Source organism: Haliotis rubra, unplaced genomic scaffold (assembly GCF_003918875.1).
Source record: "Haliotis rubra isolate DU_JTF1 unplaced genomic scaffold, ASM391887v1 Scf1956, whole genome shotgun sequence".
Taxonomy (NCBI): Eukaryota; Metazoa; Mollusca; class Gastropoda; order Lepetellida; family Haliotidae; genus Haliotis; species Haliotis rubra.
Genome location: NW_025765954.1, coordinates 65,399 through 79,714, shown reverse-complemented (window position 1 = coordinate 79,714; position 14,316 = coordinate 65,399). Strand labels below are relative to the sequence as shown.

Below are 14,316 nucleotides of genomic sequence, written 5' to 3'. Positions count from 1 at the left end.
AGTTCAGTAAATGATTAAAATCTGTGAAAATTGGCGAATTCTTAACAAAACTTTACACCAAAACGAATCTGTTCACATGCACGACATTTGCTCATGCCTTTCGCAATTTGAAGCATCATCCTTGTGCAATTCATCTGCATAAGGTTTTCAGTTGGTTCCCCCAAGTTGGTGGAGCAATTCATCTTCGATGTAACCACATACATATACATAACATATAGTGAGTGCTTTAAGTGAGTCTAAACTTTTGATGGGTAGTATATGTAAACCAGAATATGTGCCAAAAATAATACATGTAAGTTGTTTTAAGAAAATATAATGTTCATTTTAAGTTCATTTAAGTGAATTAGATAAAATAATAATTTGAGAACCAATTTCTTTTGGGAATAATTCATTGACTTAAATTCTGTTAACTCTGAAATTGTCATGTATCTTAATTCTGTAATGCTAGTATTTATTTGAGCTATTATTAGACATACCATTCAAAACAACATACTTACCACTGGCTGAATACTTGTTGAATGATCTTGTTTCTGAGTGAGAGTCCATCATTGGCATGGATGACATCTGTCGCCAGGTGGTGAAGAGAAGGGTCTTCATGCTCCTCATGTACCTCTGGTAGTGGCACTCTTTCATCCATGCAGTAATTATGAAGCTTCATGCACGCGATAATTACTTTACAACACTTGTCAGTGCTGAATGGCAGGCAACCAGTCGTTTTGTGTAAACATCTGTTGATAAACAATTCTGTATGCAGATCCATGAATTGAATAGGAACAATAAAAGTATCCTTTTACCATACAGATTCATTATATCTCTTACCAGCCTAATGGCAACATTTACCATGACCTTCAACTGGAGTCGTTTACCCTTTTTCATCAGACCAATAAGGTCATTTACATATGTTACCATTTCTTATAAATTCTATGTCAAATTGTTGATTTATGTTACCTTGTTACTTGAGAATATAACAATATCCAAGACATTTCTTTTTGTGTGGTCCTTTCAAGTTATTCATTCATTGTTGGAAGATAATCAAATCTGATTATCTTTCTATATTGATTTAACAAACTTGTAACATGACAGAAATATTGTTATAAAATAGTTATGTTACTAAATCGATAAACATTATAATGGCCGATTGCCGAGTCCATTAATTAACTAGAATTCAAATACTCAATAACAATAACAAATTGTGATGTTTTTCTCCTAAACAGTTGATGTTAATGACATGATTTCTTTTGAATAAGGGAACAAACATTGTTACCGGAACCGGGATTTTAATACTCCAAAAGCTCTCTCAATGGTGTTGCGAGTTTTCATGTGGGCGGTGTTATACTTTTGTTCTGCTTTGCTTCTTGGCTCCAGTACTGGGGTCAAGAGCCATTGCTTACATCCGTAACTGTGGAACAATATACAATTTTTACATGTAATCACAAGTCATTTAGTAGCAAATCTACCAACAATATACAAAAAATATTCAACTATTTCAGTATTTCCTTTAATTATTTAATATATTGTGAAATGTGTAATTTTTATCCAACTTTATTGGTTACTCTCATTTTGGGGGTTAGTCAGATGGAAGATTCTGTAAATAGTATCACAGAATATTTTGTTTGAGATAAATGATACTAACCCCGAGTCTCCGAGCAATACCCCTGGCAAGTTCCCAGTGTCAAGGAGCTCTGCAACTTGACTGTTGTTCAATATAGAGGAGTCATGGCTTGAGCCTGGCCATTTTGCAACTGCATTGCTGAATCTGCAAGTTAAAACAAATTCAATTATGTCATTATGTGTAAATCAGTGTTTGTAACAGATGTAAACGAATGTGAAATCTATATGTGCTGAAAGGCAGGTAATTTTTTCTTGTTGGAAATTTATAATGCATACACGTATTATTATAACAAAGTATTTTACTAATAAAATTTAAAAAAATATGATGATAGCAAATTGAAAATATATCCTTCATAAGAATACAAATGCACTGATACGTATGAATATTTCACAATAATTTGTTTCCATAAATATTCCTTTAATTACTAAGACAATTAATATTTTATGGACGCTTATTTATTTAAATTCTTGTCATCATAGACAGGAAATAGATTTAGAGTTATCTCCTCATCCACTAAACTCCTCACACCACAACAGCGAAAGATGTTTGTAGTGTACGTTTTTTCAAGGTGACATTATCACAAATAAATCGGAGTACTTGACGATTTTGCTTTGTTTACGTATACATTTGTAACTGTAAACAATACTCGCCTTAGTGTGTGGTCACAGATCCCCTGTACGTTGATGGCATGGTAGCCCTTCCTGCAAACGTATGCTTGCTCGACGTCGATGGGGACGCTTGATCGGTATGAGAGTTCCATCAACACATCCTAACACTTTTGGAAAGCCACTGATCTCATACAAGCCCATCATGGTAATGGGTGCTGATTCGACAGTAGGAAAATGTATATTGTTCAATACCTCAATTATTCCTCTGATCGTTGGGTGAATCACCCTGCATACACTTGACTTTGCGGTGCCATGGATATCTCCAAGCTCGGAGAAAAATCCGCCCTTCGCAAGATATCGCAAAGTAATCAAAACCTTGTTTTCTACCGAGATTGCATGTAAACGCTGGGTGTTCGAGGACAACCTAGATTCTAGCATGCTTACCAGTTTAAGAATGGAAGCCCTCGTCATTCTGTACCTTGAAAATATTACAGCGTCACTGTAAACATCAAGAATGCGACTACGGTCTCGAAATATCCTCTCAGGGCCAAATTTCTGTGTCCTCTGTTTATGAATTACAGCAAACGCTGCCATCTTGTTCATACACAACAATCGATCGTAAGTAAGTTACAGACGGTCATAAGCAACTTACGGAAGTGATTGTAACTTACAACTATTGTAATTTACAATTGCTTTGAGGAACGGTTGTGTGATTGTAAGTTAAAGTTACAATTGGATTGTAATGATTTACAACTATTGTAGTGTTACAATCGCTTTGAGGAACGGGGCCCAGATCTGCCCTAAAACATACATAATTCAATCATAAACATCATGGCAAGATAACGGTATTACTTAAAACACTTTTAAGATTTACAGTTCATTTCTGTATACTTTACAAATCCGGGGATAAAACATATTACACTTTATATAAAGATCATACACATGCAATTGAACATAAATATATAACCTCGTCTCAGGGACGCAGGCTGGAATAGGTCATAGATGTGAAGTGATAAGCCCTGCACAAATAAATATACTATATATCTATAGGATAATATTTATGGTACACTTACGTTAGCATGTACAGATTACATTATACATTCCCAAAATAATATACATACATGCATCATACATAGGATACTTTTAACCCTTTTACACATACAAAATGACCATATATATCCTATACGGTCACTTGGCATATACCTCTGTTAAATACACACGTAAGTTGAATTAAACCTACCTTACAATATAATGCACTACTACCTAAATACTACATATATACAACAATGCTTAAAATACAAAATAACCAAACCTAAGATTCCAGATAATGTAACAAATGAACTTACCCTATGTGATCTTGTGCAGAGAATGTGCTCACTGGCAGAAAGGGGAAATAGGCTGACTAATCAGCAAAAGTTTGAAGCAGTGACCCCACATGACAAAAACAATCATGTCGCCCCAGAGAACAATAAAAGCCTAATCACAGGCCAAGCCTGTGACTGCCCAAGTGACAGTACAGTTCTGGCACAGTCAAACTGGTTTGGCTCAACACCAGTGAATGGAACTTCTCCCAGAAAGCGCAACCCAACTAAACACACCAAACCCATTGACAGTAAGACACATGTTCAGCACGTTGCAAACATACCCATTCTTGGGAGAAAAAAGAACAAATTGCTGATCCGATCTTTGCAAATTGCAGCCAAATGTCTTTATTCAATTTGAGAATTTGAGCTAGATGCAGTTGTAAATAAACATAATTTCATATTCACACGCCATGTTTGTTGGTTGTCTGCAGGTAAGCGACACACAACTCAACGTTTGTCAACCAGGAATTCATAGAAACATTTGATAACAGTAACGCTTATTTATTCCTCGTGGAATAGGTCGTGGAAGAGAAATTATATCCACTTGTTAAAAGTAACACCAAATTGATTGCAAGCGTGCTCTAAAACACAGATGAGAAGCTCAATAAAAAATTAGAGCAATTTCTAAAAACATTGTGAAAACTGATTTTAATGAATGTAAAGCTGTTGGTTGGTCCAGAACTGTTCCCAGGTTTGACTCAGGATGCTAAGTGAATCATGCATGCAATAATTATTGAATTCAAGATGAACTGAGGACATAAAAGCGAGGTCTAGAACCACAAACAAAGAAAAAAACATTCCTTTAATCCTTAATTAACATTCAAACAACCCCGATAATGTCACTGTGATTGATGGCAGCAGTTGAATAATCAGCTGGTTGTTGCATTTTAGCAATAAAGGGTTTATTGAAGTGGGGATATCAATCAATCACTGTCGCAAAACATCAATACATCACAAAAAGTTAAAAACTGACGCCTTGGAACTTCTTCTAATATAAGCTGCTCAGCGATTCTATATCAACCTTCATTAGACAGATCTGACGTCCTGGGAAAAGAAGAAGCATTTTGTCACGAATTTGTAATCCTCTACATGTTTTCATTTCTGCAGCATGATTTATTCTTACACTAATTTGTTAAGTGGCCTGACCTGTTGCAACAGTCTGGTTATAAAACGGACTGCAGTAATTCTGGTAGAAACGGTAGGACCCACAACGATTTGAACAAGTTATTTTGATTCCCAAAATAAAAAGTTAACGTAGAATCAGAACTAGGTTCGAGACCAACAAACAACAAAGAAATGTGGTGTAATGAACAACTGTATTTTAAAACTTACTTCACAAGGTTAATAGAACTCACAAGAAATGTATCTCCGTGGTAGTACAAGGTGGTGAGTGAGTGAGTGAGTTTATTTTTGCGCCGCTTTTAGCAATAGTCAGAATATCATGATATTGTTGCAGCATTCCGACCTGTTGCATTAAACAACGTTCTCATGTTGAGTCTATGGCTTCATAATGCTAATAATAAACATATCTGCATTCCTGATATTGTCTTTTCAAATTCAATTCTCTTCTTTTCTTTTGCACCACAGTTTTCAGTTTATCAGACAAAGGAGTTTTCGGAATTACAAATGGGATCCAAAAACATTCATGAACCATGTGGACGAGCCTGACCCCTAGATGCAATAAATCGCCTCTTACAGTTATGTTTTGTCTGAGGCCAATTCTAACCTGCATATTGAGAAACCTACTGTATGTAAATACACACTTGTGTTTTCAAAGAACTAGATTTCTGAGCTAACATCAAGCTAATAAATACCAAAATCATCGGTAATAAATTAATAAAGAGACATACATGTCATGCTATCAGCTATAGATTTTCCTCAAAAGCATGTTCGATGAAGCACTAACGCTCCACATAGTAAGCATGGTCACTTCGTTCATATTGCTGAGTGTGGCGTAAAACTAAACTCACTCACTTCGTTCATAGACATCAATGACTTGTTTGTTTCCTGATGTGGTAAGGATATCAGCACGTCGAGACAAAGGATAGAAACAAATTGGAACATCAAAGAGCTTGTCGAGATTGTGATGTGTCTAGACAAGTTCACACATGGCTTCCCTTCTTATAAACACGTGCGTTCACCGATCAGCTGATTAGACAGAGGTTTTCCTGTATTTGCTGCATTCATGTCCTGAAGATATACTAGCCACATAAAGAAACTGTGCACACAGAAAATTCCTTCAGAATTAAAATACAACACAGAAAAGACGAAATGATGTAGACACTTTATAAGCTGAAGTATCGGACTACAACAACATGTCTAAGGAACATGAACAATATCCGTAACGATGACGTCAGAAGTTCAAAATTGAGTAGGGGGTCACACGTCGAAGTCACAAAGTAAATAACGGGTATGACCATCATGCGCGTGAAGCACAGCAGTGCATCGACGACGGATGGAGGCTACCAAATGAGCATTGAAGGCCTGGGGAATGGTTTGGGACGTGGTCACTGCCGTCTGGAACCTGTGTCTGAGATGAGTCACCCGAATCCATCTGTCCAGTCTTGGCGTCGTTACTCGGGGACGCCCAGAACGTGGTCGGCGACGTCTTTACTGTTTCCATAACGCCTGACCAATGCAGATATCGTGTTACGATGACATTGGAAATGTGCTGCCACCTGTTGTTGGTTCATGCCTGCTCGAACCAGTCCAATGGCTTCATGACGTTGAGTAGATGTTAATCTTGGCATGATGTGCATGTGACTTCTCATGTGAATTTGTGAACGTTTGAATGACCAAAGATCAAGCTTTCGACAGTGACAGCAATTTCTGAGTTTCACATGTTGTGTGCAGCTGCACAGGCTGAACGTGCAGTAACACATTGCAAGTCCATAGGCCACCATCAATGACGTCACGTCGCCTGGCACCTGCATGGGCGTTTTATTGTATCCAATACTTGCTATGTTCACACCTTTATTTATGTATAAAGACGCTGTCTGCCTATCTTTATATTTTCTGTGTGCACATTTTCTTTATGTGGCCAGTATATTTGTGTGTTTGAACAGCTACAGAGCAGAGTAAGATATCAAGAGAGGTTGACTGGTCATGTTTTTGTTGACGTTTAACTTCATCTTAAACTACAACCTTCACTTTCATTACTCTTTAAGTTTGATTTGATATTATGCGGCTGGGGATTATGTCACCTTAGTGACAACTGCCACACTCCGACACAGCGATGACTTAACATAACATCACTGCCACAGGCTAATTTGCATATCACGTGACCGGACGTTTCTCTTGTTTGTAATCAAACGCGCATATTCATATTAAAAAGGGACGCTCTCTTCATAATGTTTTACATTGTTACATATATATTCTTCCACAACTGCGACAGTAAGGTCTATGACAGTACATATTTAGATATCAAACTGGCTGCATCGTTTGCTCTCCATCAGCTTCGATGACAGCACGTGGAGCCGTACAACCTATGTAAACAAAGGATCGCTACGCAAATCGAAATAGTGTTACATGTTTTTGGATATTTTCTCAGTGAAACTAAACAATTTTATTAAAGATGATTAGTTAGATGTGTACACTCGTCAAAAATGAAAGAGTAAAAGAAATCTGTTCATTATATTGAATGGACATTTCAAGATGTGACGAATCGTCACATTTTTCTGGCCTGTGGCAGAGGTACTATGCTGGCTTGCCGCATGGAACTCTAGGTAGGAGAGTGGACAACTGCTTGTTGTCATTGTACGAAGTTCCATCTAAGAAAGTCGTCATATCGCTTCACAGCTTGAGGACACTTTGCAGCATTGAGCAAAGCCATTAATTGCACTTCAATATTTCTTACATAATTGAGAATGTGGATATTTCACATGGAAGCTATTAACTGAGTGTGTTCAGTAGCGTAGATATCATAATGAAAGTTTGCTCAGTGCAATTTGTGTTGGTGAAAGATAATGTTTACAGCACGTCAAGGTTCGGCTTTCTTTATCGTACAATATCATGCTTAGACTACAAAATTATTGTCGTTGAAAGCATTTGTTTTTTTACTACAGTATCTTTAGGAATAGCACCGGAATCTAACGTCTAAGTGAACAGCTCCATTTTGTGATTAGTACGAAGGGATTTGCAGCCATAACACACATCAGTTTCTTTGAGTGGCCTTTTAGAAGTTGGGAAGTGTAATATTGACAAATTTTATGGATAACAACTTAACTACCCCTTTGATCTGTACATCACTGGCTTCCACCTCTTTTCTCTGTGTTAATTCACTGGTTTTATCAACTTACTCCCTGGCCAGTTGTGATAATTATGTTGGTTTCTTTGTTACACTCAGTATATATACCTCCCCTCCAGTTTATGTTACATTGCTGCATGACAATGACACAACGATCTGCAGCGAAACGTCGCACTCACGAACTAAAAGAAGTTGTTATCAATAAAGTCTGTCAGTAATCACACATCAGGGAACCAGTGATGAATGGAACGTTATGTAATAGTGTTTGAGCAGGTACGCACCAGATGTACAGAAACAACTAAAACTCGTTGACCCCTTTTGCATCTTTATCGGAAACTGATTATTTCATCAATATCACTGTCATTGTGTTACTGGCCTCAGATCTTGCTACGGCTGAACAAAGATGTGAAGATATACCATTACAGGGACGTCAGAAGGACCTCTCTGGAGCCATGACAAACCAATGAAATGACTACCCAGACGTTTACAGTTTCACATCTCAACGCAGCGTTCTGGACCTTCACTTAACTTCGAACTGGCGACTGCGGTTCGACGGTTGCAGCCACCAGATATTGGCTCCGTGCAGTGGTCCCATGTAGACAATTGAACCTTCGCTCTCGAGGTGATGAGCAAACACTCATTAGGGTACTCTATCTTATAAATATACAAACCCACAATATGAACATGATTAACAACAGAACATGGCTACCATTACCTGAAGCACCAACACTTAATGCATAATTACGCTGCGTATCCGCGAACTAATTGGAACCGACTTCAGGAATGTCTGTCATTGAGGTTAAAGTATGTAAGTTATATATTATGGCAATCTCAAGGATTCCCGCTTCGAAACGTAATGTGTATATAGGATTATGTTTTTGACTGTATGTGTCCAACACACTGGAGCTCCCGATACATAATGAAATATCTCCTTCACTAATATCTGACTCACGGAATTCTCCATTCTACCTGAAGAAATGCATCTTGTTAATATCCCAAAAACAAGTCGGAAATCACTCCCAGTACCGGAAGTACCAAGTAGGACTCTTAACACTACGATGCCGACGACTTCCGGCAGTGACTTATTCAACTTAGAACGTTTGGTAGCGATGTTTCCTTGTTAAATATGTTACGGTTTAAAAATTACTGTGATACAAGGCTTGTGAGTCCCCTTGAAACCAGAAAATTTAAAACAAGAACGAGTCTGTAATATTCAATTAAGGTTACAGGGTTACTATGAATGGCCGTACAGATTTCTAATGCAAAACGATTGGGTCACAAAACTGTTAACTAAATGTCTATAGTTACCAAAGTCTTGATCCTCGTAGATATACTGATTGATGTTTGTTGAAAGCTGTTGAAAGTTCAATGTAGACGAGGCCTCTTGAGATTCGATCTTGAAATGTCGATGTTAGCAGACAGATGAGCGTAAATCCAACGACTTTCCGCCATACATATGAACAATCATCCCATATATACCTATCACACAGTTCCAGAGAATTCCAGCAAAAGCCATTTCACACCACCACCATCTAGAAATTACTGGAATCCCACCGTCTTCTACCGGAAAAAACAAAGAGAGTCAACTTCTAAGTTTACTCTTAACAGGTGAAATACATAGCCTAAGTTAAGATGCGAGTTCAAATCCACATTTTGTGACCCATAACAAGTAAAGATTCATTAATTTGACATTATAATTAACAAAAACACATTCTCTTAACAAATACACCTTAATCCTATCTTTGCGCTGGTGTGGTTGCCTCGTACTCTGTCACACATTCTGTACAGTACTGCTCGTCTTGTATCGCTGTTTGTAAAGTGAAATCGCAAATTATGCACACAAGTTTCATATCTACCTTTTCTTGGCTGATTATTCTATCGATTCTAGCAGTACGTTACGGAGGGCCTGACCTTAGTGAAGATATATTGGGTTGTGCATCTATAACAACCGTAATATTAATTGATTTGGGAATATTTAAATTAAGACAGAGGGTCCTGTCGTATACACATGTATCCACACTTGTAGGCCACATCTGGGCTATGTCCCCTTACTGAACCGCCATGTAGGTTCGAAAATCGGTTTTTACATTTAAATCCACTTGCAATCGCACTGATTCTACCATTGATCTCATTCAGAGGTCAATAAATGAATTGGCAATGAGGTATGTTTCTAATGAGCGCTAGTGAATCAACTTTAGTCTGACAACGTCACCGGACATAAAGAGTATGCCACGCGTGACATTACTCAACATTCCAGTTTCCGACGAAATGTCACGCGTGGCACACTCTTTATGGCCGGCGACGTTATCAGACTAACGTTGATTGTCCCTTGCAAACATAATGTGACTGTGTAACTATACATGAGCTAGTTCAGCCGTTGAGGAAGGAGTAACATGTAACCTGACAAACAACGACAAATTGTTAGCCATAAAATCATTTACCCTTTATTTTCAGTCAACTTCGAAATGCCTTTCATAAACTTGATTGGGCAAGAGATTCCGAGGCAAGAGTATGACCACTTACAAATCACTTGATGGACATTTTGTGAATAGTTTGTCGAATTAGTGTTGTCTAACTAAGCATGGTTGATGAAGAGGACTGGAATCGGGAATGCCCAAAGCACTCTGTGATGGCTAGATGGACACGCGTTAGACAGTTTGTTAGCTCTGTGTTTTCTCTTACTAAACATGGCCGATGGAGGCAACTGGTCTCGATTTGCCCTCAGCATTTTACCATCTCCAGATAGACAACCTTTACACACATTTTGTCTGCTTACTGTTTTCTTTCTGACTGAACATGGTTGATGAAAGTGACAGATGAAGTGTGTGTCCTCATCCTCAATATCATCTCTATATAGACAGGGTTAGGGTGAACATTTACCTTTAAAACTTTACTGTCTCTCTAGACAAGCATTTGACTGCATGTCCATCTTGTGGAACAATAAATGGACATGATTGATAAAGAATTAAGAACAGTGATTGTCTCATTTGAGCATCAAACCAACAGTGTGGCAGTCTTATGAGGGTAGTCTCAGCGTTTAAAAGATGGCGTGCCTCAATGGAGGGCGGTGGGGTAGCCTGGTGGTGAAAGCGTGCGTTTGCACATGAATACAAGACATGAGGCTAATTTCTGGGGTCTCCCGGCCGTGATACTATTGGAACACTGATTACAGCGGCGTAACATAATACAGGAAATCATTTTATTAACACAAATGTGCTACACGTATTTGTAACTGGGATACATTATTGTAATTTGTCTGCTATCTTGGGCCCTGTTTTAAGTGTAAGTGTAAATAAAGATTTTATGGTTTCTCAGAGTTACACCAAGGACAACTCAAGGACATGACATCAGCTCGGACAAGTGGGGAATTAACTTTCTATCTCTCATTACTTAAGGTCTTTGATAATAACTATGAAATACGAAATATGACGTGAAGAAATATTAAACGCGGTCCTGACGTCTGATCGATTATCTGAGAGAATAGGCATGTTTTATATTGAGAGTTAATAAACATTTTTTCTTGTTCAGTATGAATATACCGTCATATAAATAGAATGTGTTATAAACAGTTTGTTTATTTCAAACGACATGTTAAGACTGTATTGTTCGTGTATTATTGTGTTGTTAACGATTCGACAAGACAGAACATTTGAAATAAATACCTCAAGCCGAGTACAGTGAATAAATACAAATATTTTCTGTATTCTGTTTTTATTTTGAATGGAGCAAGTTTCCAGCTTCAGGTCCTAAATTTATTTGAAAAATGCAACAACTCTCATGAAAACAACAAGTAAATATTAAAAAATATGGAAAATATAGATATGTGTGCCTGTGTTAAACACACCCAACTCAACAGCATTCAGTCAGGTGTCTCATTGGCGTATGTATGGCGATTCTGTAGAAAGAATGGGCCAGATATTCATATTACATTAATATAAGAACAACAATTTTGCATTGCTGTACTCCATAGATTTTTTCTGCCAGATAAAAAGCAGATTTGCACTATCATAAATACAGGAAGAAACGACATGCTTACAATCTGATTTCGGCGTATTCCCACTTGGCTCGACGCCTGTAGATATTACAAGTGATTAGTAGTGACGGTACACCTCTTTGCCGGCTATAGCCAGTGCGAGTAAGCAACGCGAGCTCAGATTCCTTGATTTTTTGAAACATATCGACATTCTCTCACCCACGTTGTTGTTTTATTAGCTCCTTAATTAGCGATCTGACGTGAATCCCTTTACTGTACTACTCGTAAACATATAAGGTTATGGTTCAACGGCTAATAGTGAACACATAGTCTTTCAACATCGGGAAATATATCAAATTAATTATCCAATAGATAAATAAGTCACTGCACGTCCGAGATAGAAGTTAATCACTGAAAAACAAATATAATTACATCTGATAAATTGTACAAACAGGCAATGATTTAATAAGCTGTATTTGTACAGACGTAATTGTATTTATATTAGAGTGAATACCGTTATCTCTAACATGCAGTGACACATTTATAGTTGAAATCACTAATTTATTATGTGCCCATGCTTTCTACTAGTGTTGGGAAATGGTTGAAATCTCACAATTGATGATTGTTTCATTACCATCATCGAAAAAAATTGGTTAGCGTCATTTTTAAGATTTTCCTATCCAGGTTGTTATTGCAGATATTTATAACATGATGCAACTTGCTACTTTAAAGTGATGACTAATATATCATGAACATAAACTTCCCGGAGTCTTCAAGAAATATTCAGTCATGGTTTTTGCAGTTAGTGAAGTGAGTTTTCTACGAATTAAACACGTTTTCAGGCACTGACAACTTCAACGATATGTTTCATTGTCAAGTATTTCAAAGACTAAAACAGTAGTTCCAAAATCGTTTATGTTCGATTATGAGAAAATGTGATCGATTGCTTGGTTGATTGGTCACTGCGATCAATCTTCGATTATTTCAATTAATCGGAACACCACTACTTTCTACACTATCTGATAGCGTTATACCACCCTGTTGAAGTCAGTGTCCATCAAAAACACGGCCTTGACCATGTACAGGCAAACACCGATGTGTCGACCTTTGATATGACGAACGTGGGCTGTATCGAAGTGAAAACTTGACCTCTTTGGATTCTTTCTCTGTTTGTTTTATATTTCGGTTGCGTCGAACCACGGGTAACTCGAAGAGTTTATGTTGGTCTCTTTAAATTGGACGCAACCGTGTTTACATAGCAATAGTACAGTCAATTCCACGACAGTGTGTTCCCATCCCGCATTGAGTGAGTGAGTGAGTTAATATTTAACGTCACATCGGCAATATTTCAGCCATATCGTGACGAGAACATTCGATATTGAAATGAAATATATGTATATTATAAAAAACCTGCCGACGAAGGACAGTAAAACAACTAGAATATCACAGATATGTATGTAAAACTAGTAATTAAATCTAAAACCTGTTACTTTTAAATGACAATACAAGGTAAAAACAGGCTATAGATTGCCAACAACTGAAGGTAGATCACCATACTAGGGACCATTGGGACTTACAGTACATTTGCTTCCTGTATGGACCCATCCCGCATTGGTATCTGTACTACCAATTAGAAAGTCCAGTCGAACGAAACGGGAATAGATATAACATAGTTATAACAGTTATAACATAGACACCAATCCCGTTAGTTTAGGAATTCCTGTAAAGAGTACGGTATGACAACAGCAGGTACACTGAACTGACGCTGGTCCCTCGTTAGGACTCCTTCATCCGGAAATGTAATTTGTGATGATCCCAATGGGAATTTGCCGTCTGGATCAACAGGGTTTCATTTCAGTAACTTTATCAACAGATAACCTTTTATCTTTTATATTTTTTTGTAGTTTGTGGTTGATTTAACACCGATAAATGACACTGAAAGACGTAAGATTTGAAAAACAGATTTGAATAGGTTCACCATCATTCCTCAAATGCGTTTCTTTAAACAGATTTATTTTATTGCTATCGATTTATGCAGCTGCGTGATGCAGTCAGGAACATTTCTTTCTCATTAACCGGTTCAAATTTAATAAAAATAACCTTGGAGATTAATCCATCATTGTCATGGACGAATTTCAAAATAGTTTAAGAACTTGGTAACCTTGTTTGGCCTATCACTAAAGTGAAAAAACATATTTCAATAAAACTAGAAAGCCCATGAATGCAATTATGTTATAAAATTCATTTAGTCCACAACATTTAGAGATCATGTTCTTTTCATGTTGACTTTCAGATCAAATCTCTGCTTGGTATTACTCGCATTTGGAGAACCTGACAGAACTGTCCCCCATTTTCTACGTTCTGCACACAGTTGAAAATATACTTGAAAATAATCAGTGCTGGTAATACCTTTTCAAATAATGTTTTCATGTTCTTGTCCAAAGAGGAAGTTTCTAAATCAAGCTGGATAGGGAGTATTATAGGTTTCAATACACCAGCCTCAATACAATAAG

At 37.4% G+C, this 14,316-nt stretch overlaps 1 long non-coding RNA gene across 1 annotated transcript; it reads right to left on the bottom strand.

Moving 5' to 3' along the window:
- Positions 1 to 633: 633 nt before the first annotated feature.
- Positions 634 to 1,886, bottom strand: LOC124274905. Its single transcript, XR_006898067.1, has 3 exons — positions 1,634 to 1,886; positions 1,265 to 1,399; positions 634 to 728 (listed from the first exon to the last, which is right to left on the bottom strand). It is a non-coding gene; the product is annotated as an uncharacterized LOC124274905 (long non-coding RNA).
- Positions 1,887 to 14,316: the final 12,430 nt, after the last annotated feature.